Source organism: Stegostoma tigrinum, unplaced genomic scaffold (assembly GCF_030684315.1).
Source record: "Stegostoma tigrinum isolate sSteTig4 unplaced genomic scaffold, sSteTig4.hap1 scaffold_91, whole genome shotgun sequence".
NCBI lineage: Eukaryota > Metazoa > Chordata > Chondrichthyes > Orectolobiformes > Stegostomatidae > Stegostoma > Stegostoma tigrinum.
This window is the reverse complement of record NW_026728816.1, coordinates 1,077,036-1,101,596: the sequence shown is the minus strand read 5'-3', so window position 1 is coordinate 1,101,596 and position 24,561 is coordinate 1,077,036. Positions and strand designations below refer to the sequence as shown.

The 24,561-nt window shown below is 49.5% G+C and overlaps 1 protein-coding gene across 2 annotated transcripts in view; it reads left to right on the top strand.

Moving 5' to 3' along the window:
- Positions 1-24,561, top strand: part of LOC132209406 (dystrophin-related protein 2-like) — a 164,729-nt gene that overhangs the window by 104,619 nt on the left and 35,549 nt on the right. The window contains exon 3 of one of the 2 annotated variants that reach the window (XR_009445500.1): positions 8,962-9,077. The exons of the other annotated variant lie outside the window; for it this stretch is intronic. The gene's annotated coding sequence lies outside the window, so the exon portion shown is untranslated. Of the gene's footprint in view, positions 1-8,961; positions 9,078-24,561 lie in introns of those variants that run through there. 2 annotated transcript variants of the gene reach the window in all.

The window sequence follows — 24,561 nt, the reverse complement described above, 5'->3', positions numbered from 1 at the left end:
ACCCCCAGGCCTCCTACCCTCCCTCGACCCCTTCATCTCTAACTGCCGTCGAGACATTAACCGCCTCAACCTCTCCACCCCTCTCACTCACTCCAACCTCTCCCCTGCAGAACGGGCAGCCCTCCGCTCCAACCCCAACCCCACGATCAAACCTGCAGACAAGGGTGGCGCAACGGTAGTATGGCGCACTGACCTCTACATCGCCGAGGCCAGACGCCAACTCTCCGACACCACCTCCTACCGCCCCTCGATCATGACCCCACACCCGAGCACCAAACCATCGTCTCCAACACCATTCATGACCTCATGACCTCATCACCTCAGGGGACCTCCCACCCATAGCCTCCAACCTCATTGTTCCCCAACCCTGCACGGCCCGTTTCTATCTCCTTCCCAAAATCCACAAACCTGCCTGCCCTGGTCGACCCATCGTCTCAGCCTGCTCCTGCCCCACCGAACTCATTTCCACCTATCTGGACTCCATTTTCTCCCCTTTGGTCCAGGAACTCCCTACCTACGTCCGTGACACCACCCACGCCCTCCACCTCCTCCAGGACTTCCAATTCCCTGGCCCCCAACACCTCATATTCACCATGCATGTCCAGTCCCTATACACCTGCATTCCGCATGCAGATGGCCTCCAGGCCCTCCGCTTCTTCCTGTCCTGCAGGCCCGACCAGTCCCCCTCCACCGACACCCTCATCGGCCTAGCCGAACTCGTCCTCACCCTCAACAACTTCTCTTTTGACTCCTCCCACTTCCTACAGACTAAGGGGGTGGCCATGGGCACCCGCATGGGCCCCAGCTATGCCTGCCTCTTTGTAGGTTACGTGGAACAGTCCCTCTTCCGCACCTACACAGGCCCCAAATCCCACCTCTTCCTCCGGTACATTGATGACTGTATCGGCGCCGCCTCTTGCTCCCCAGAGGAGCTCGAACAGTTTATCCACTTCACCAACACCTTCCACCCCAACCTTCAGTTCACCTGGGCCATCTCCAGCACATCCCTCACCTTCCTGGATCTCTCAGTCTCCATCTCAGGCAACCAGCTTGTAACTGATGTCCATTTCAAGCCCACTGACTCCCACAGCTACCTAGAATACACCTCCTCCCACCCACCCTCCTGCAAAAATTCCATCCCCTATTCCCAATTCCTCCGCCTCCACCGCATCTGCTCCCAGGATGAGGCATTCCACTCCTGCACATCCTAGATGTCCAAGTTCTTCAAGGACCGCAGCTTTCCCCCCACAGTGATCGAGAACGCCCTTGACCGCGTCTCCCGTATTTCCCGCAACACATCCCTCACACCCTGCCTCCACCACAACCGCCCAAAGAGGATCCCCCTCGTTCTCACACACCACCCCACCAACCTCCGGATACAACGCATCATCCTCCGACACTTGCGCCATCTACAATCCGACCCCACCACCCAAGACATTTTTTCATCCCCACCCCTGTCTGCTTTCCGGAGAGACTACTCTCTCCGTGACTCCCTTGTTCGCTCCACACTCCCCTCCAACCCCACCACACCCAGCACCTTCCCCTGCAACCGCACGAAATGCTACACTTGCCCCCACACCTCCTCCCTCACCCCTATCCCAGGCCCCATGATGACATTCCACATGAAACAGAGGTTCGCCTGCACATCTGCCAATGTGGTATACTGCATCCACCGTACCCGGTGTGGCTTCCTCTACATTGGGGAAACCAAGCGGAGGCTTGGAGACCGCTTTGCAGAACACGTCCGCTCAGTTCGCAACGAACAACTGCACCTCCCAGTTGCAAACCATTTCCACTCCCCCTCCCATTCGTTAGATGACATGTCCATCATGGGCCTCCTGCAGTGCCACAATGATGCCACCCGAAGGTTGCCGGAACAGCAACTCATATTCCGCCTGGGAACCCTGCAGCCTAATGGTATCAATGTGGACTTCACAAGCTTCAAAATCTCCCCTTCCCCCACCGCATCCCTCAACCGGCCCAGTTCTTCCCCTCCCCCCACTGCACCACACAACCAGCCCAGCTCTTCCGCTCCACCCACTGCATCCCAAAACCAGTCCAACCTGTCTCTGCCTCCCTAACCTGTTCTTCCTCTCACCCATCCCTTCCACCCACCCCAAACCGCACCCCCATCTACCTACTAACCTCATCCCACCTCCTTGACCTGTCCATCTGGACTGACCTATCCCCTCCCCACCTCCCCACCTATACTCTCTCCACCTATCTTCTTTTCTCTCCATCTTCGGTCCGCCTCCCCCTCTCTCCCTATTTATTCCAGAACCCTCACCCCCATCCCCCTCTCTGATGAAGGGTCTAGGCCCGAAACGTCAGCTTTTGTGCTCCTGAGATGCTGCTTGGCCTGCTGTGTTCATCCAGCCTCACATTTTATTATCTTGGATTCTCCAGCATCTGCAGTTCCTATTATCTCTGAAAGTACAAAATCCCGCTGTTTTTGTTCTCAATTCATGGTTTAATTTTGCAATCAGTGTCGTAAGCAGCAGATTAGTTCAGTCCTTGTGAAATTGAAGGCAATGCAACACTTTAATTGGTCACTTTTTAACATGGTCGGTTCTCAGACTGAGGAAATGGTGAATGTTGTTGATCTTTAATGCAATATAATGGAGGAGAGAAAAATCTGGACGACAGAGCCCACAGGAAGAAAATTATAATCTGTCAGTGCTGCCTCCATTAGAACAATGCCAAGTTAATCCCCATCCCCATATCGAACAATAGAAGTTTCCTGCATATCAGAACATACCCATTGAGTGGGGAACTGATGAATAATGCAGGAGCACCATCGGATTGAAATACTTTTATTCTAAGGATTTCAGAACGTGCTGGGATTTTTATTGCAAGCAATACTTGTGATGGAATATTCTTTTAATGTCAAAGTGCTGCAACAGTTTGGAAGAACCAATATTAAATGGATATTATTGCAGATAATATATGTGAATGAAATAAAATTGTTTGCTTAAGGTATTTTGTAATTCTAATTGAATGTCGCATTTTTGCATCTCAGTTGTCTTCTGTTTCTTATTTTTACAGAGCAGGTATTGTCCTGGTCACTTGTAATGCTGCCAATTCAAGATTAACTACATGGATGGTCTCTATCAGTTGCTTAATCACCAATGTCAGTTTGCAATCCTGAATCCAATATTGTCACTTCATCTTTCAGTTCTGTTTATAAGCAAAGTTTGAGATCAACAGCTTTCAGTTTACTATCTGGAAGTCAATCAGTGCAGATTTTGATGGTAAACCAGCGTTCTGTATGTAAAACTGCCTTGTTTAATTAGATTAGTTAGTTGAGATTCATTTTCGTGAAATGAATCCTAACTAAGCTTCATCTCTTCCTCATTCTGAACACATGCTATGTCATGCAATGGCTATTCAATTTTGCATTGGTGCCGGTTCAAACCATGTATATTCCAACTACGGATTGATACAGATGAAATAGTACCATTTCCTTGTTAGTACCATTCTCGCCGTACAGTGTTTCGGCATTTCATTACGTTTCTGTGTACAGTTCTGAACCAGCCCCCTTGCCCCTGAGCTTGCCAAATGTCTCAATGTTGTCATGACATTGTCAAAGAATTCATTTCTTGGTAGATTCAGAGATAAATTAATGTAACCTAGTATGTGTTAATGCCTCTGCTGTAATCGGGCGAAATACTCAGGCCATTGTCTTAATTTTTCTCTCTTGTATTTATGTTGACCATGCCATTTGCTCCACTTACTGGGATTGGACTTGTTACAGAAGTGCTGAACGTCAACTTGCCAAATACAATTGGCTAAACAGTATGAGGCCAATCAGTCTCTTGAAACACTTTTGCTGTGCAATCAACATTCCAACATTATTTGACAATGAAAAATTACATACGTGCTTCAGAAGATTAGATTTGAAACAGAGATTTGTGAATATGAATGGAGCTATATATGTCTCCATCTCGGGCACCAACCTCAAGTCCACCTGGACTATCTCCAACACCTCCCTCACCTCCTGGACCCCTCTATCTCCATCTCGGGCAACCACCTCGAAACTGATATCCATTTCAAGCCCACCGACTCCCACAGCGACCTAGGATACACCTCCTCCCACCCACCTTCCTGCAAAAATTACATCCCCTATTCCCAATTCCTTTGCCTTCGCCACATCTGCTCCCAGGACGAGGCATTCCATTCCCGTACACCTCGGATGTCCTCATTTTTCAAGGACTGCAACTCCCCCCAACCCATCCCACACCCCCGCAACCCCCCGCAGTGGTCAAGAACGCCCTCGACCGTGTCTCTCTCATTTCCTGCAACTCAACTCTCACACCCCGTCCCCGCAATAACCACCAAAAGAGAACCCCCTCATCCTCACATACCACCCTCCCAACCTCTGCCTACAATGTATCATCCTCTGACATTTCCACCATCTGCAATCTGACCTCACCACCAAAGACATTTTTCCTCCGACCATTGTCTACTTTCTGGAGAGACCACTCTCTCCATGACTCCTTGTCCGCTCCACACTCCCTTCCAACCCCACCACACCCGGCATTTTCCCTGCAACCACAGGAAGTGCAACACGTGCCCCCACACCTCCTCCCTCACCCCCATCCAGGACCCAAGAAGACTTTCCACATCAAGCAGATGTTCAACTGCACATCTACCAATCTGGTATACCGCATCCGCTGGACCCATTGTGGACTCCTCAACATCGGGGAAACCAAGGAGAGACTTAGGTGTTCTGCAAAGCAGTCCCTATGCTCGGTTCACAACAAACAACTGCGCCTCCGAGTCGTGAACAATTTCAACTTCCCTCCTATTCCTTAGACGACATGTCCGTCTGGGCCTCCTGCAGTGCCACAACAATGCCACCCGAAGGTTGCAGGAACAGCAACTCATATTCTGCTTGGGAACCCTGCAGCCCAAAGGTATCAATGCGGATTTCACAAGCTTCAAAATCTCCCCTCCCCCGACTGCATCCCAAAACAAGCCCAACTCGTCCCCGCCTCCCTCACCTGTTCTTCCTCTCACCTACCCCTTCCTCCCACCTCAAGCCACACCCCCATTTCCTACCTACTAACCTCACCTCTTGACCTGTCTGTCTTCCCCGGACTGACCTATCCCCTCCCCCCCTCTCTTCCCCCCCCTCCCTCCCTCCCTCCCTCCCTCCCCCCCTCCCTCCCTCCCTCCCCCCCTCCCTCCCTCCCTCCCTCCCCCTCCCTCCCCCTCCCTCCCACCCTCCCCCTCCCTCCCTCCCCCTCCCTCCCTCCCTCCCTCCCTCCCCCTCCCTCCCTCCCTCCCACCCCCTCCCTCCCTCTCCCTCCCTCCCTCCCCCTCCTCCCTCTCCCTCCCTCCCCCTCCCTCCCTCCCTCCCCTCCCTCCCTCCCTCCCTCCCCCTCCCTCCCTCTCCCTCCCCCTCCCTCCCTCTCCTCCCTCCTCCCCCTCCTCCCTCCCCCTCCCTCCCTCCCCCTCCCCTCCCTCCCTCCCTCCCTCCCCCCCCCTCCCTCCCTCCTCCCCCCCCTCCCCCCCCCCCTCCCCTCCCTCCCTCCCTCCCCCCCTCCCTCCCTCCCTCCCTCCCCCACCCCCTCCCTCCCTCCCTCCCTCCCTCCCCCCCCTCCCTCCCTCCCTCCCTCCCACCCCCCCTCCCTCCCTCCCTCCCACCCCCCCTCCCTCCCTCACCTCCTCCCTCCCTCCCCCTCCCCCTCCCTCCCTCCCTCCCCCCCCTCCCTCCCTCCCCCCCCCCCTCTCTCCCCCCCCCTCTCTCCCCCCCCTCTCTCCCCCCCCCCTCTCTCCCCCTCCCTCCCCCCTCCCCCCCCCCTCTCCCCCCCCCCCTCTCTCCCCCCCCCTCTCCCCCCCCCCCCCACTCCCCCCCCCCCTCCCCCCCTCCCCCCCCCATCCCCCCCCCCCTCCCCCCCCACCCCCCCCCCCCTCTCACCCCCCTCCCCCCCTCACTCTCCCCCCCCTCCCCCCCTCTCTCCCCCTCCCTCCCTCTCCCCCCCCTCCCCCCTCTCCCCCCCCTCCCCCCCTCCCCCCTCTCCCCCCCCTCCTCCCCCCCTCCCCCCCTCCCCCCCCCCTCCCCCTCCCCCCCTCCCCCCCTCCCCCTCCCCCTCCCCCTCTCCCTCTCCCCCTCCCCCCCTCCCTCTCCCCCTCCCCCTCCCCCCTCCCTCTCCCCCTCCCCCCCTCCCTCTCCCCCTCCCCCCCTCCCTCTCCCCCTCCCCCACTCCCTCTCCCCCCTCCCCCCCTCCCCCCCTCCCTCTCCCCCCCTCCCTCTCCCCCCCCTCCCCCTCCCCCCCCTCCCCCCCTCCCCCTCCCCCTCCTCCCCCCCTCCCCCTCCCCCCCCCTCCCCCCCTCCCCCCCTCCCTCACCCCCCCCCCTCCCCCCCTCCCCCTCCCCCCACCCCCCCCCCTCCCCCCCTCCCCCCCCCCCCCCCCCCCCTCTCCCCCTCCCCCCTTCCCCCCCCTCCCCCCCCCCCCCCCCCCTCCCCCCCTCCCCCCCCCTCCCCCCTCCCCCCCTCCCTCTCCCCCCCTCCCCCCTCCCTCCCTCCCCCCCCTCCCCCCCTCCCTCTCCCCCCTCCCTCTCCCCCCCTCTCCCCCCTCTCCCCCCCCTCTCCCCCCCCCTCCCCCTCCCTCTCCCCCCCCCTCCCCCCTCCCTCTCCCCCTCCCCTCCCCCTCCCCTCCCCCCTCCCTCTCCCCCCTCCCCCCCTCCCCCCCCCCCCTCCCCCCCCCCACCCCCCCGCCACCCCCCCCCTCCCCCCCCCCCCCCTCCACCCCCCCCCCTCCCCCCCCCCCCCCCCCCCCCTCCTCCCCCCCCCCCTCCCCCCCCTCCTCCCCCCCCTCCTCCCCCCCCCCACCCCCCCCCCCTCCCTCTCCCCCCCCTCCCCCCCACCCCCTCCCCCCCCCTCCCTCTCCCCCCCCTCCCCCCCACCCTCCCCCCCCCTCCCTCTCCCCCCCCCTCCCTCTCCCCCCCCTCCCCCCCACCCCCTCCCCCCCCTCCCTTCCCCCCCCCCTCCCCCCCACCCCCCCCCCCTCTCCCCCCCCCTCCCCCCTCCCCCCCCTCCCCCCTCCCCCCCTCCCCCCTCCCCCCTCCCCCCCTCCCCCCTCCCCCCTCCCCCCTCCCCCCCTCCCCCCTCCCCCCTCCCCCCCTCCCCCCCTCCCCCCCTCCCTCTCCCCCCCTCCCTCTCCCCCTCCCCCCCTCCCCCCCTCTCCCCCCCCCTCCCCCCCTCCCTCGCCCCCCCCCCTCCCCCCCTCCCTCTCCCCCCCCCTCTCCCCCTCCCTCTCCCCCTCCCTCTCCCCCCCTCCCCCCCTCTCTCTCCCCCCCCCTCCCCCCCTCCCTCCCCCTCCCTCCCCCTCCCCCCTCCCCCTCCCTCCCCCTCCCCCCCCTCCCCCCTCTCCCCCTCCCTCTCCCCCTCCCTCTCCCCCCCTCCCCCCCTCTCTCTCCCCCCCCCTCCCCCCCTCCCTCCCCCTCCCTCCCCCTCCCCCCCCCTCCCCCCTCTCCCCCCCCCTCCCCCCCCTCCCCCCTCTCCCCCCCTCCCTCCTCTCCCCCCCTCCCTCCCCCTCCCTCCCCCTCCCTCCCCTCTCCCCCCCTCCCCCTCCCCTCTCCCCCCTCCCCCTCCCCTCTCCCCCCCTCCCCCTCCCTCTCCCCCCCTCCCCCTCCCCCTCCCCCCCTCCCCCCCTCTCTCTCCCCCTCCCCCCCTCCCTCTCCCCCTCCCCCCCTCCCTCTCCCCCTCCCCGCCTCCCTCTCCCCCCTCCCCCCCTCCCCCCCCTCCCCCCCCTCCCCCTCCCCCCCCCTCCCCCCCCTCCCCCCCTCCCCCCCCTCCCCCCCCTCCCCCCCTCCCCCCCCTCCCCCCCTCCCCCCCTCCCCCCCCCTCCCCCCCTCCCCCCCCTCCCTCTCCCCCTCCCCCTCCCCCCCCTCCCTCTCCCCCTCCCCCTCCCCCCCCTTCACCCCCCTCCCCCCCTTCCCCCCCCTCCCCCTCCCCCTCCCCCCCCTCCCCCTCCCCCCCTCCCCCTCCCCCTCCCCCTCCCCCCCTTCCACCCCCCTCCCCCCCCCTTCCCCCCCTTCCCCCCCCTCCCCCCCCTCCCGCCCTCCCTCTCCCCCCCCTCCCCCCTCCCTCTCCCCCCCCTCCCCCCCTCCCCTCCCCCCCCCTCCCCCCCTCCCCCTCCCCCCCTCCCCCTCCCCCCCCTCCCCCCCCTCCCCCTCCCCCCCCTCCCCCCCTCCCCCTCCCCCCCTCCCCCCCTCCCTCTCCCCCCCCTCCCCCCCTCCCCCCCCTCCCCCCCCTCCCCCCCTCCCTCTCCCCCCCCCCCCCCCCTCCCTCTCCCCCCCCTCCCTCTCCCCCCTCTCCCCCCCCCTCCCCCCCCCTCCCCCCCCCTTCCCCCCCCTCCCCCCCCTCCCCCCCCCTCCCCCCCCTCCCCCCCCTCCCCCCCCTCCCCCCCCCTCCCCCCCCTCCTCCTCTCCCCCCTCCCTCTCCCCCCCCCTCCCTCTCCCCCCCCTCCCTCTCCCCCCTCCCCCCCCTCCCCCCTCTCCCCCCTCCCCCCTCTCCCCCTTTTGTTGAGAATTTTACCCACTTAGTCACTCTAATCCTTTTCCTTTTTTAAAGTTTCCTTGGTAGTCATAAATTTGAAATATCTGCGGAATTTTATTCGGCTTTGTATTGGTTCTCTGTGATTCCCCGTGAATGGCTCCGTGACCTGCCAGCTAATTAGAGAATTTATCATTGATGTGCCTGTCATAAAATCTTTAGTCTTATACTGTATATCCCAATTTCAGGAGAAAGTCCAGAGAGACCTTTTCAAGGAAAGGGATTTAGAAAGAAAACTTAAGTTCCATTGAGCAGATGTGGCGAAGGAGGGAGGGAGGGAGGGGGAGGGAGGGAGGGAGGGAGAGGGAGGGGGAGGGAGGGAGGGAGGGAGGGAGGGGGAGGGAGGGAGGGAGGGAGACATGAATAGTTGATAAATTATTTGCACTTCATATTTCCAGAACCTAACCCAGAAGAGAGAGCTAAAGCTGTCCGCAAACAGTCAATAGAAGTGAAGGAAACTTGGGAGCAATTGAAAACCCATGCGAGCAACTGGCAGAAACAGGTGGAAAAGGCGTTGGAGAAACTTCAAGAACTGCAGAAAGCTCTGGATGACCTTGAGGCTCATGTGATAACAGCTGAGGGGATCCACACTGATTGGCAACCTGTGGGTGACCTGTTTATTGACTCATTGCAGGATCACATTGATAAAACCACAGTAAGTGCAATTACATTACACTTCACTTATGAACATGTAACCACAATGTTGTATCGAGATGATCAGTAATAGGAGTACTTCAGTAATATTGATTGAATGGTTGTTAACTTAATTTGCAAATTAAAACTTCGTTGAGCCTGCCTTCTGATGATATCACATCGTTAATATGAGTATAATTGAGGATTCTATTAGTCAGTGACATCAGCTGAGTTATCTACTTGTTGCCATGTTATCAGGATTAAAGGAAAAGCCTTACCACGCCATTTGGCCACTCCTTAGAGAGAGACAACTGGTTATGATTTAACCTGAAGATCACCATGCCTCAGGCAAGTAGAGCGGTTGAGGCGAAGATCCTTTGTGGTAAGCTCACCGGTGTGGCAATTGAGCCCTCTGTTGGAGGGGATCACTCTGCATCACAAACCAACCGTTCACCCAACTGAATTTGAATAGAGTTTAGGATTGGAGAGCAATCCATGCAATTCTATTTTTTTGACTGAATGTTTCTCACTGGCAAACTTTTAAAAACCAGCTCAGCCATACAGGCGAGATCAGTTCCTGATCTCAGCTGAATTTTTTGATCTCAGGTGGGTCAGCGTTAGGAGTTCAGTGATTGGAATGAATTCTCATGAATTTAGCGAGAGAGATATTACACGTGAATAGATCAATGTTTTGAAAAGCGGATGAGATATGAGCAAAAGTTTTTAATTGATGTGGAAGACCAGCCACAATCATCATCAACGGTGGAGCAGGCTTGAGCGGCCATGCAACATTGTGCTGCCGCTATTTGACTTGTTCTGTGAAGAGGAAGGAAAATGGTCAAAGTTTCAAAACTGCTGAAGACCACATCATTCTACAACCTCAAAATTTGATTGTGTTGAGCATATTATCACTACTGGTACCCTTAAATCCTGGTCTATCATCTCAGCAACTCTACTCTGCCCAAAAGCTGGTTACTTGTGAAATTTTTGAAGAATCTTCCCAAGTCTGAAAATCATTTTTTCTTTTTGTAGAATCAGAGTTGGCGTGTGGAAGGAGGTCTTCTGGCATTTCATAGCTCTTTGAAATAACTCCCCAATTCGTCCCCCTCTGCTGTGCACTGACTTCAACCACTTTCTAATCTCTTTAATGGATGGGAACTTTTGAAGGCATCCGGAATGAGTATTAATGATCCCAGAATACCACTGAGCCTTATTAAGTTGTTAGTTCTGATGATCAAGAGCTTGATCAAAGAGGATTCTTTTAAAAAGTGCCTTAAAAGAGGAAAGGTACAGAGGCTAAGAGGTGTAGGAAGTCTCTTCTTGGGTTTGAAGCCTACACAATTAAATGTTTGGCAACCAGTAGTGGGCCATTTAAAATCAAGAGTGGGCAAGAGGGCTTAATTAGATGAGTGCAGATATCCTGAAGTATGGTTGGACTGGTGGAGATTACCAAAATAGCGATAGGCAGAGCCAAGGAACAATTTGGAAACAAAAATGAGAATTTAATAAAATTACTGTTAATACTATCAGTTAGGTAGCAAGTACAGAGAATAGGATTTGGTTCAAGATGAGACTCGGGCAGTGGAGTTTTAGACGACCTCAAGTGTTCAATGGGCAAATGTGGAACTCTAGCAGGGAATGCATTGGACTTGTCACGTCCGGAAGTGAAGTAGTTCTAGTTGAAGGTTTCACTGCTAATGAGGCAAGACAAGAGACAGCTTTAGGGATTGCATGAATGTGTGGTCGGACGTTCATCATGGGATAAACAAGATGCCAAGGTTTTGCTGAGACAAGCGTAACATTACATTGTTGCCAAGGGGGAGTAATGCAGTCAGTAGGTAGTGAATAGAGATTGGTGTGGGGACCACAAGCAGTGGTCTTCCCAGTTTTAAATTGTTGTCTCTACATAGTTCCGCAACTTTATGTTCTGTTCAAAGAGCATGACTGACGAGAACGCAGAAGTTAGCCATTTGTTTACTTGTCAATATATCTTGATTTTTCCATCATGTTCTCCAATTATTTCCAAAACCTGTGCAGTGTACTAAGTGAACCATTCAAACCTTAAAAGGAAATGTTAAAATTGTGGAATAGAAAGTTAAATTTATTTTATTGAAAATTTAAATAAATTACATGAAGGTTTGACCAAGACTGAAAGGAATTAGATGGAACACCAGATGAATAAAACAAGCAGTAGTAAGGTGGTATTAGCTGGATGTTCCTGAAGAAAGAGAACACAGCCAACCTTTCTTCCATCAGGGAGATTAATTGTGTGGTGTCAGACACATTCGATTAAATCATTCCTTCTGTCTTTACTGTCTGACTGTACTATGGTTGTAATATTTCCTTTTTTAAAGGCTCAAGGTTCGACATACTTCTCATTTTATAAATTTTAAGAAGCTGGCTAATTATCAAGTCATGGTAGGATTGAAAACACATTCTATAACTGTTTGAAGTCAGAAGTCACATGACACCAGCTTGTCATCCAACAGGTTCATTTGAAATCTCACAAGCTTTTGGAGTGCGCCCCTCCATCAGGTGCAGTTAGTGAGATGACCACACAGACACACAGCTTATAAGCAGAGAGATCAAAAGATCATAGAATTGGCCTGAGTGGAGTGTCAGATAATAACTCTATGCAGGCGTCCAAGAGTGTTATAGGCAAGGAGAGTGTTTATACAGTCAATATCAGTGCTGTGCTGTCATGATAATCTGGCAGCGCAACAGGCATGTACAAAAGGTGACATCTCAGGTCAGACTCTCACTTGTAGTTGAGAGGCTTGTGTTCAGAATCTGTCTCAGAGTTTTAACCTTTATTTCAAAAGCAGGAATTTACAAGATGCCACACTGACTGACTGTAACTACAAGTTGTGTGCTTTTTCAACAAAATATCTGCAAATAAACAAACATCCTGGATGAAGACTTATTATCTGACACTCCACTCTCACCAGTTGTATGATCTTTTGATCTGTCTGCTTATAAATTGTGTGTCTGTGTGTTTTCCTCTCTGACCGCACGTGATGAAGGGACTGCATTCCAAAAGCTTGTGTGATTTCAAATAAACCTGTCAGATTATAACCTGATGCCATGTGACTTCTGACTTTGTCCATCCTAGTCCAACACCAGCACCTCCACATTATAAGTGTTTGGAACCAAGTCAGTGCAACAGGCATAGGTCGAACATTTGACTTCGGAAGGATGCCTCGTGTCGACAAATTCATTAATAACAAAGGATTTCTCCATTATGCCATCTTTCGTAACATGCTGTGTCTCACAGTCATAATGAAAGGATGCCCACTTCAATTTAGCAGCGCCAAGAACAGTTATGGACATTTTTAGCATGGGAGGAGGCCATTCAGCCTATTTTATCTGTACCAGCTCTCTCCCAGAGCAACAAAATTAATCCTTTTCTCAAACTCATGCCACATATTTCACAGGATTGAAATATATAGGTACATAGTTAAGAGATTTTAACATCAAGTGAGCAGTTCTCGCACTTCACCTTGTCACTAAAAATTGAAAACGTGACTTACAAAGAGTGAGTCTTTATTTTGTTCTGTTGTGATGATGAAGAAGATGCAAGACAAAGTGTTGGAACTGGCCTCTGGAACTTAGAAACTTTTAAATGTGTTTATAAAATGAATTCTGTGCGCATTTACTAAAAGCAGTTTTATGGAAGGAAAAGGTACCAAAGAAGATTTGGTGTATTGCACTTGATGCTATTATACTCCAACCTGTGAAAACAGAACTCTACGACTGTGAGTGTTGAGTTCTGAGAGGGTGCTATCTTGTTTGAATTTACATTGCTAAGACTAGACCTATTTTCCCAACAGCAAAATTGGTAATCCAGCAAGAAATGGATATTGGTTTCTCGCATTTGTTGGCTGTAAGTGTCTGTATAAAGTTTGAGTCCAGTTTCCTTATATACAGGTGCTTAACCTGCTTATACAGTTTGAACATTTGTTGTGCCCATGAAAGTTTTTTGAATGGTTTCACCTCCAGTTTTTTTCTTTATACATATTTGGTATTTTTTCAGGGTAAGGACTGCCTGCAAAATCTGACATTGGGTTTTGAAAGACATCAGCCTTTATTTTAGAGAGATAATGGGAACTGCAGATGCTCGAGAATGCGAGATAACAATGTGTGGAGCTGGATGAACACAGCAGGCCAAGCAGCATCTTAGGAGCCCAAAATCTGACGTTTCGGGCCTCGACCCTTCATCAGAAAAGGGGGAGGGATAGAGGGTTCTGAAATAAGTAGGGAGAGAAGGGGAGGCGGATCGAAGATGGATGGAGGAGAAGATAGGTGGAGAGGAGAGCATGGGTGGGGAGGTAGGGAGGGGATAGGTCAGTCTGGGGAGGCCGGACAGGTCAAGGGGGCGGGATGAGGTTAGTAGGTAGGAAATGGGGGTGCAGCATGAGGTGGGAGAGGGGAATAGGTGAGAGGAAGAATAGGTTAGGGAGGCGGGGACGAGCTGGGCTGATTTTGGGATGCAATGGGAGGACCGGAGATTTTGAAGCTTGTGAAATCCACATTGATACCATTGGGCTGCAAGTTTCCCAAGCGGACTATGAGTTGCTGTTCCTGCAACCTTCGGGTGGCATCATTATGGCACTGCAGGAGGCCCAGGATGGGCATGTCCTCTAAGGATTGGGAGGAGGAGTTGAAATGGTTCAATACTGGGAGGTGCAGTTGTTTATTGCAAACTGAGCGTAGGTGTTCTGTAAAGCGGTCCCCAAGCCTCCGCATCGTTTCCCCAATGTAGAGGAAGCCACAACGGGTACAGCGGATGTTTTGGATATTTCTGAAGCATTGATTTTCATTCAAAGTTGGTTGGATTTTGCTGAAGCAATAGACATAACTCACTATGACGTAGACCATGTCAGAGATAACGTTTCGAGTCCTTTGACCCTTCCTCAGAACTCACTCTTCACTGATGCTGCCAGACCTGCTGAGCTTTCCCAGCAACTTCTGTTTTTGTTCCTGATTTACAGTGCCCACAGTTCTTTTGTTTTTATGACACAGACAAAACTTGATCTCTGCAGGTAGCATGATGCTGCATTCTCCAACTTCCCTGTCTTTTTGTAATATAATATTGTCCTTTTAGTACAGAAGTGGCTTTTTTTTTGTTTGTTTTAACTTCTGCACATACTTTCTTTGCAGGTTAAAAGTCTGTGCCTTTTCAGTTCACTGCAGTGCTGCATAATGAAGACTTTCAACATTCTTATTTTAAAAAAGTAGAAAATCAGTGTTGTTTGTTTTCCAAAATGTGATGTGCAAGTGCAACACTTAACAGTGTGTTCATCAAACTATTGTTTCCTTTGATCTTTGTATTGCAGAAATTTCTAGAATCATTTCATATATATTTTCCTTGATATATTTTAGCAGCTTTCCTGGAGCAAGTCTGTTTTCCTTAGGATGAGACTAGTTTCAGACATACTCCCTTTATTATGAGATTTGATTGGGGTAAAGCGAGGAGGATTTTTATTCACTGAGACACACATGACTATATATTTAAAGCATTGGAAAATGCATCCTGTTCGGACTGTCATGTTATCTGGTGTTTGTACCAGGCTTTCTGATGAAGTGCAAATGATTAAGGATGCTAATGGATGCTATATGTTATTACAAGAGGAAATAAACATACAAGTAAGGATTTTGTGCCACAGTTATACATAGCATTGAAGCCATACCTCAATTATGGCATATAATATAAGTTGCCTCATTTAAGGAGGCAGTTCAGATTTAGGTTTACTAGAACAATACTTGCAATTAATGGGGGATAATGGGAACTGCAGATGCTGGAGAATTCCAAGATAATAAAATGTGAGGCTGGATGAACACAGCAGGCCAAGCAGCATCTCAGGAGCACAAAAGCTGACGTTTCGGGCCTAGACCTGATGAAGGGTCTAGGCCCGAAACGTCAGCTTTTGTGCTCCTGAGATGCTGCTTGGCCTGCTGTGTTCATCCAGCCTCACATTTTATTATCTTGCAATTAATGGGTTGTCTTATGAAGTAAGATCAGAAGGACTGGGAAGGATGAGAAGGACCTCCTCTCTACCTATCGTCTCTTCTCTCCATCTTCGGTCGGCCTCCCCCTCTTTCCCTATTTATTCCAGTTCCCTCTCCCCATCCCCCTCTCTGATGAAGAGTCTAGGCCCGAAACATCAGCTTTTGTGCTCCTGAGATGCTGCTTGGCCTGCTGTGTTCATCCAGCTCCACACTTGGTGATCTTAGAAGGACTGGGCTTGTTTTTGCTGAAGTTGAGAAGAGGAAGGAGGTGATTTCCTTGAAGTATATTTGATTCTGAATGGTCTTCACAAGGAATATGTAGAAGGATTTTTCCTATACTTTGGCGAGCGCAGAACTAGGGACACTTATGCAAAATTTGACGTTGCCACTTAAGGACAGATGATCAGAGCATTTTTTTCTCTGATAGTTGTATGACATTGGAACTAGCTGCCTCCTAAGATGATAGAGTTGGGGTCATTGAATATTTTAAGGTGGATTTAGGTTCTGGTAAGGCAGGGAAAAGGCCTCTATTAGTTGGAGTCATACCAAGCACAAAAGAAAAGGTTTGTGGTTGTTAGACATAGTCGTCTCACCTCCAGGACAACTCTGTAGGAGTTCCTCAGGGCAGTGTCCAGTGCCCAAACATCTATGCTGCTTCAGCATCCTTCTATAAAGTCAGAAGTGGGGATGTTTGCTGATGACTGCACAATGTTCAGTACCATTTCCAACTCCCTCGATAATAAAGCAGTCCATGTTCAAATGCAGCAAGACCAATATATTATCCAGGCTTAGGCTGTTACAGTGCGAGGTAACATTTGCACCACACAAGTGCCAAGCAATGGTCATCTCCAACAAGGGAGATTTTAGCCATCATCTCTTGACATTTAATGCTGCTACCATCGCTGACTCCCCCACCATCAACATCACGGGTGTTGGTATTGACCAGAAACTGAACAAGATCAGTCACATAAATACTATGGATTCAAGAACAGGCCACCCTGTTGTGTGCAGGTGATTTTCATCACTCCATTTTTAACAAGATTTAACTGGAAATTTGGGATTTGTCATATTTCTGAAGAGTCGAACGGCAGCATGCTTTTCTTTTCGTTAATTCTTTGTAATTTATTGCATTTAAAACTCCTATTGCCAGAAAACGAAATTATGTGGCTGAGCGACTTCTTTCGAATGTCTTGTGAGAAGTGCCATTCAAAGGTTACACATTGTTACCTTGTGATCAGTTTGGATCAGTCGGGCAGGAAATAAGATGAGGCTGGGGGTGGGAAGATTTTGAAGCAGGTACTTCAGGGAAAGTAGCCTCTCCCTCCAGTCAAACCCTCCAACCCTGGCAATGTTCTTGTAAATCTTTTCTGAACCCTTTCAAGTTTCATGACAACTTTCCTATAGCAAGGAAGCCTGAATCGAATGCAGTATTCCAAAAATGGCCTAACCAATGTCCTTTGTAGCTGCAACGTGACTTCCTAACTTCTATATTGAGTGCTGTGACCAACAAAAGCAAGCATATTAAACACCTACTTCACTACCTGCAACTCCACTTTGAAGGAACTCTGAAACTGCACCCCAAGTTTGTTTGGCGACACTGCTGAGGACCTTACCTTTAAGTGTATAAGTTCTGCCCTGATTTGCCCACCAAAACCTAAAACCCTTTTCACATTAAACCTAATTGTCTGCTATTTGCTTGGTGGTATGTATAAAAAGGGAAGAGTTTATGCTTGTTCAGGCAACCCATACCCGACATTCACAGGTTGTTTTCCTCATGGCTTGAATTGGAACTGCTTAACAGAATGAGTTTTGGGATGCCTCAGGATGTCTTTATATATGCTGTGCATCAGGCAGGTGTCAAATTGTAATTTCACATACAGTTCTGCATACAGATAGCATAACGTAAGAAAGAAGAACAGGACTAAGTAGAATTATCCTTCAAAGCCTTGTTGAGTTGATTTGTCCTGTTTTGTTACTTCTACATTTATTAAATCCACTTTTTTTAAAGCATTCTTTCACAGGATGAGGGCACTGCTGGCAAGGCTAACATTTGTTTCCCGTCCAGGAACGGCTTGGTGGGCCATTTTGGAAGTCAGTAGAGAGTCAGCCATATTCCTGTGAATTTGAAGTCATATCCCAGAATTGCGAAGGAAAGCAGATTCCCTTCCCAAAAGAATACATTAGTGAATTCAGTTTTCTGTTACAAGAATCTATGATAGTTTCATCGTCACTGTTACTTTTAACTCGAGATCTTTATTAATTAAATGTCATTTCCAGCAGATGCTTTTGTATTTTATATTTAATATTAGGATTTTAGTTTTAACTTAATTTCTTATTAACATTTCATCATTAATTTCAGGATGTTTCTCAGATTTTGTATACTTCCTCTCCATGAGGCTTTTAAAGAAGAAATTGCCCCAGTCAAACAAGAAGTCAAAATATTAAATGATCTGGCCAGTCAGTTATCTCCACTTATGTCTCTTTATCTCCAAAGATTTCTCACCAACTTGATGACCTAAATATGAGGTGGAAATTCATACAGGTAACAATGAAAACATTTTCAAAGCCAGCCAATCTGTTGTAGAATGTACAAATGAAAGCGTGTACAAATAATTTGGCTTCAAACATATGAGCAAGATAAAGAACCCTTTCAATTGAAGCAAGCAATTAATATTTTATTATCATGGTTTATGAAGTTATTCAATTTTATAATATTTCTTTTTCAAAAATACAATGTTCTGGTCTGTAGTCTGCACTTTAGAATGGAGTCGCAAAACAAAATCCAAATAGTGAGAGATGTGAGCATCCAAACCACAGTCTGAAATGGTTCAGGACTGGAACAATTTGAATATATTCATGATGAAGCTGCAGGTAGCAGATATTTTTCCCAATCCATCTAAAAGAATTTGGAATTGGACCATTGTGATAACTGCGGTACACTTCAGTATTATGTATTGTTTCATATATTTTAAGTCCCTGAGGAAGACAAACTTGAATGAATTACAACAAAGATATACTTGATGCATTGAAGGGAACAATGACACAAAATTGTATGAACTGCATGTATTTCTTCCAATTGAGCAGATTTTCATTGATGTCAGCAAAGTAGTACATGAAAATTTCCTTTATCCCAAAAGTCTCATGAAATGTTTTACTGAGCAAATTATTTCAGTCTCGTTCTGTGGCAGTAACTCGCTTGGCCATGTAGCACAGTAAAACTCCTTATCGGTTCTAGAAAGCAGACAAAAACATAAGAAATAGCACCAGGATCTGGATGTTCTTCCTCTCGACCCTGCCTCACCGTCCGATAAGAACATGGCTGACCTGCCCAGGACTCAACTCCTCTTCCATCCCAACTTCTCAGAGCGCTCAACTTCTCTATTTCAAAAATCTTATCGACCACCTTCTTTAAATACTTTCAGTGATCTACCTTTCACAATTCTCTTGTATTCTAAACAATCGCTACCTGCTGAGAGAAGAAATTCCTTTGCATCTCCGGTTTCAATAAATGTTCCCTTCTTCTGTAACTATGTTGCTGAGTTTGAGATTTTCACACTAATGGAAACATTGTCTTCACATCTAGCCTGTCAAGCCCCCTCAAAATTTTGTGTTTCAGTAAGATCACCCCTCATTCTTCTAAACTTGAATGAATAAAGACCTTCTGTGTAACCATTCTTGATAAATCATGATCCGATGAATCAGCCCAGTGAGTCTCTTTGGAACTGCTTCCCATGGCTGTGTATCCTTTCTTGTATTTCTCCAAGTGTGACCTCCTCAATAGCCTGATCAGTTGCAAAAAAGCTTCCCCATTTTTGAACTAAAACCTCCTTCCAATAAAGACCAAAATTCCATTTGCCTTCTTAATTACTTGAATTACCATCGTCATGGCTCACCTCAACTCCAACCTACAAAAGTGCTTTGATCCTTTGCAATTCACCTACCACTGCAACAGGTCTCCAGTTGATACCGTCTCCCTGGCCTGACAGTCATCCCTGGAATGTCTGGATAACAAGGATACCTACATCAGGCTTATTGATCGGAGCTCCACCCTCCACACTAATTCCAAACAATCTCCTCTGAACTCGGAGACCTAGGCCTCAGCATCCCTCTCTGTAACAGGATTCTTGACTTCCTCACCCAGAGACCGCAAACAGTAAGGATAGGTGACAACACTTCCTCCACCGTAAGCCTCAACACCGGTGCCCAGCAAAGCTGCGTACTCAGACCCCTACTCTAGACTCTTTATGCAGTCATGACTTGTTGCCCCCAACTCCATTCACAATTGTGCTGATGACGCTTCCATTGTAGGTCGGACCTCAAACAACAATAAGTCAGATTACAAGAAAAGAAATTGAGTGCTTGCTGGCATGATGGAAAAATAACAATCTGTCCATCAACATAAGCAAAATGAAGGAGCTGGTCATTGATTTCAGGAAGCTTCTGTCTGCAGCAATGGATATCAGTTTGAATAAGCGTACAAATAGATTTAAGAACAGCCTCTTACCTGTTGTGACTTTTGAACGGACCTCTCAAATGTTAATTCTGATCTTTCTCTCTCTCTCTCAGCATCTTCTCTGTGGCTGTAACACTATTCTGCACGTTGTACGGTGTGATTTGCCTATACAGCATGCAAATCAACACTTTTCACAGTATTTCAGTACATGTGACAGCAAAAAAGCAATCAGTCACCTGCATGCCAGTATGTGTTTCATGGACTAGAGCATCCAAGTCCCCTACCGTGCATTTTTTTAAGAGTCCTCCTCTATTTAAGGAAGAGTCTATCTTTTGATTCTTCCTACCAAAGTGTACTTTCCTACATTAAACTCGATCTGCCAACTTTTTTCTGACTTGCTCGACCTGTCTATCCCCTTGCAGATTCTTTATGTCCTCATGACAACATTCCCTTACTCTATTTTTGTAGCATCAGCAAATTTGGATGGATTTATGCCTTGTCCCTTCCTCTAAGTTACGAATGTAGATAGTAAATAATTGTAGTTCTCGGACTGATCCCTGTGGCACTCCACCAGTTATGGCTTTCTGGCCTGATAAAGATGGTGGTTAGAAAATAATTGGCTGAACCACTGAAATGAAAAATGTGTAAAAATATGCACTTTCATTGTTTGTGAAATACTTAAATCAGATTGTAGATAATAAAATATAAATATTACAGTCGTTCTTGATGAATACAGTTTATCATTGAGCTTTATGAAAATTCTGAATATAGTTCATGATTTATGATAACATCAGTTTTCATGCATCTTTATCTGAGAATTCAGATTTGTTTTGTCAAAAATTGTGCTGTACCACACATGATATTTGCTAAATCTGTCCGGTCCCAGCAGTTCAACTTGTTCAGTTTTGAGATAACTTTTGTAAGGACCCCACAGTTGAGCTACCTTGCGTTGATAGCTCACGACACACTTGTTGCATTGAAACAAATGCACCTCAGATCACCTGTCCGTCTGCATTCATCATCTGCTCTGTGTCTATTCTTCCTCTTAGTCACACTGACTTCATTATCTAGTTCCTTACAGGCTGTAGTTATTATCTTGTTACTGCCCACTAACCTGTGCATTTGGCTCCCATCCCCCTGACACACTAGTTTAAATCCTCCCCAACAGCATTAGCAAAAGCAGCCACGAGGACATTGGCTCCAGGTGTAGACGGTCCAATTTGTAATAGTCCCACCTCCCCCAGAACCGGTCCCAATGTCCCAAAAATCTGAACCCCTCCCTCCTGCACCATCTCTCAAGCCACTCATTTATCCTGCCTATTTCTTCATTTCTACTCTGACAAGCATGTGGCACTGGTAGCAATCCTGAGATTACTACCTCCGAGGTCCTACTTTTTAACTTGGCTCCGAACTCCCTAAATTCTGCATGTAGCACCTCATTGTGTGTTTTTTTAACCCATATCATTGATGCCTATATGCACCATGACAGCTGGTTGTTCACCCTCCCCCTTCGGAATGTCCTACAGTCAATCTGACACATCTCTGACCGGTGGACCTGGGAGGCAACATAGCATGTTTTTGACCATAGAACCGCCTATCTCCTCCCCTTACAATAGAATCCCTGTGGCTATAGCCCTTCCACTCTTTTTCTTGCCCTTCCTGTTTTGGAGGGATATGACCACAGGGGACACCACTGCCTTCCTGCTTTTTTTTCTGCCTTTTGGTCACCCATTCCCTTTCTCCCTCAGCTATCCTCATTAGCGATATGACCAATTCGCTGAATGTACTATTGCGGATGCTCCAAAGTGAGTCCATCCACAGCTCCAGAGCCATCATGCGGTCTAACGAGAGCTGCAGCTGGACACGCTTCCTGCCCGTGAAGGAGTCACGGACATCAGACACGTCCCTGAGCTCCCACATTGAGCAAATGCAGCATAACACGGGTCTGGGATCTCCTACCATTTTTAGTCTTAAGATCTACTTGGTGCTGCTATAACATCAAATATTAGATGAATGAAATGTAATAAAATTGTACCATGTACACAGATCCTTGCAAGTTGCCAACCAGGTTGAGAGGGCTGTTAAGAAGGCATACAGTGTTTTAGCTTTGATTAATAGAGGGATCGAATTCTGGAACCAAGAGGTTATGGTGCAGCTGTAAAAGCTCTGCTGCAGCCGCATTTGGAGTATTGCGTCCAGTTCTGGTCACCGCATTATAAGAAGGATGTGGAAGCTTTGGAAAGGGTGCAGAGGAGATTTACTAGGATGTTGCCTGGTATGGAGCGAAGGTCTTACGAGGAAAGGCTGAGGGACTTGAGGCTGTTTTCATCAGAGAGAAGAAGGTTGAGAGGTGACTTAATTGAAACATCTAAAATAATCAGAGGATTAGATAGGGTGGATCGGGAAAGCCTTTTCCTGGGATAGTGACGGTGAGCACGAGGGGGCATAGCTTTAAATTGAGGGGTGAAAAATACAGGACAGATGTCAGAGGTAGTTTCTTTACTCAGAGAGCAGGAAGGGAATGGAACGCTTTGCCTGCAACGGTAGTAGATTCGACAGCTTTAGGTACATTGAAGTTGTCATTGGATAAGCATTTGGACGTACATGGAATAGTGTTGGTTAGATGGGCTTGAGATCGGTATGGCAGGTCGGCACAACATCGAGGGCCGAAGGGCCTGTACTGTGCTGTTATGTTCTGTGTTCTATTTATTGTTGAACAGCAGCAGGAGGTGAGGAGGCAGAGACTGCAACCTTGAGGTCACGGAGGGAAGGAAAAAGAGGCTCTTACTTGGAGATTGAGAAGCAGGAGAGGGCACAACCCAGAGGTTTGGGAGTGTAGTGAGGCTGCGAGTTTGAGGTCAAGGTGAGGAGAGGCACCAGTTGATGTAGTAGATTAAATGTAATACAGAAAATTGTGAAGTGGTTCAGTTTGGTTGGAAAAACAGTACATCAAATGGAAGGAACCATTCTGAATGGGTGCAGAAGCAGACAGGTTTTGCTGTTATGTGCATAAACCATTCAGTTAAACCACGGCTAGTCTCAACTTCAACTCTATTTGCCTGCTGAAAAGTCATGTCGACTCAAAACATTAGTTTGCTTTCTCTCCATGGCTGATGCCTGACCTACTGTGGTCTCCGGCATTTTTTGTCGTCAGTCTGTTTACCTCCCTTTCTTCTATATCCTTTCGTACCCTTAGCTATCAAAAATAATTTCAGTCACACACATTCTTATTGATCCAGCACCCACATTCTTTTACGAGAGAGTATTTGAGATCTTGACTGTTGTTTGTATTAAGATAAAAGTGCTTCCTGATTTCAGTTCTGAATGGCTTGCCATTGAATCTCATATATTAATAGATAATCTCTGGATGCAAAATGTGTTGGGCAGAAAGGCTTATTTCCATGCAGTGTGCCACCAAGATTCTAACTCCAGACAAACATATCCATCTTCTTTGCGCTCATTCTGACTCCTACGAGCAGGGAGCTTTCCCCCCATTCCCGTTAAAACCAGTTTTGCTCGGTTCCCTGGATGCCACATTTGGTCAAATGTGGCCTTGATGTCAAGAACAATCACTGTCGCCCTCACTCCCTCACCTCTTTTGTCCATGTTTGAACCAGGGCATCAATGAGGCCAGGAGCTGGGTGGCCCTGGTCGAAACCCAACTGAGTGTTAGTGAGTAGGTGATGCCTTTATTTTCACCTACTGTAGTCCCAATCATGCAACTATGTCAATTGCTGCCCCTGCCAAGCGCTGGAAGCCTCCCCAGCGTTATCCAGACAGCAGAAAATTTGTTTCAGGAAGACGAGGACCTGCCCTGTCAAATTTCATGTGGATGTGCTGTTGCACATGCACAGAGCGTGATTAAAGGGAGTCAGCATGGCTTTCTGAGGGACGAGTCATACCCTACAAATCTGACTGAGTTCTTTGAGGAGGTCATGAGACAGGTTGATGAGGGGCGAGCAGTGGATGTGGTGTACATGGACATCAGCAAAGCATTTGATAAGGTTCCCCACGGCAGGCACTTTCATGAAGTCAGGAGGTATGGAAATCAGGGTGACTTGGCTGTCTGGATTCAGAATTGGTTGGCTGACAGGATGTAGAGAGTGGTTGTAGATGGTAAATATTCTGCTTGGAGGTCAGTGCTGAGTGGTGACCCGCAGGGTTCTGTTCTTGGGCCTCTGCTGTTTGTAGTTTTTAGAAATGACTTGGATGTGGAGGTTGAGGGGTGGGTTAGTATGTTTGCTGCTGACACAAAGGTTGGAGGTGCCATTGATAGTATCGGGTTATTTCAGGCTTCAGCGAGACATTGACAGTATGCAGAGGTGGGCTGAGAAATGGCAGATGGAGTTCAACCTGGATAAATGCGAGGTGATGCATTTTGGAAGGTCGAACTTAAATGCTGAATATAGGATGAAAGGCAGATTCTTTGCAGTGTTTAGGAATAGCGGGATCTTGGTGTTCAAGTGCAGAGCTCCCTCAAAGTTGCCACACAAGTGGATAAGGGTGTTAAGAAATCAGATGGTGTTTTGGCTTTCATTAACAGGGGGATCGAGTTGAAGAGCCGCGAGGTTATGCTGCAGCTCTACAAAACCCTGGTGAGACCACACTGGAATATTGTCTCCAGTTCCGGTTGCCCTATTATAGGAAAGATGTGGAGGCTTTGGAGAGGGTGCAAAGGAGGTTTACCAGGTTGAGGAGGTTGACTGAGCTCGGACTTTTCTCTCTGGAGAGAAGGAGGAAGAGAGGTGACCTGATCGAGGTGTACAAGGTAATGAGAGGCATGGATATAGTTGATAGGCAGAGACCTTTCCCCAGGGCAGGATTGACTGCCACGAGGCATAGTTTTAAGGTGTTAGGAGGAAGGTATAGAGGAGATGTCAGAGGGAGGTTCTTCACCCAGAGA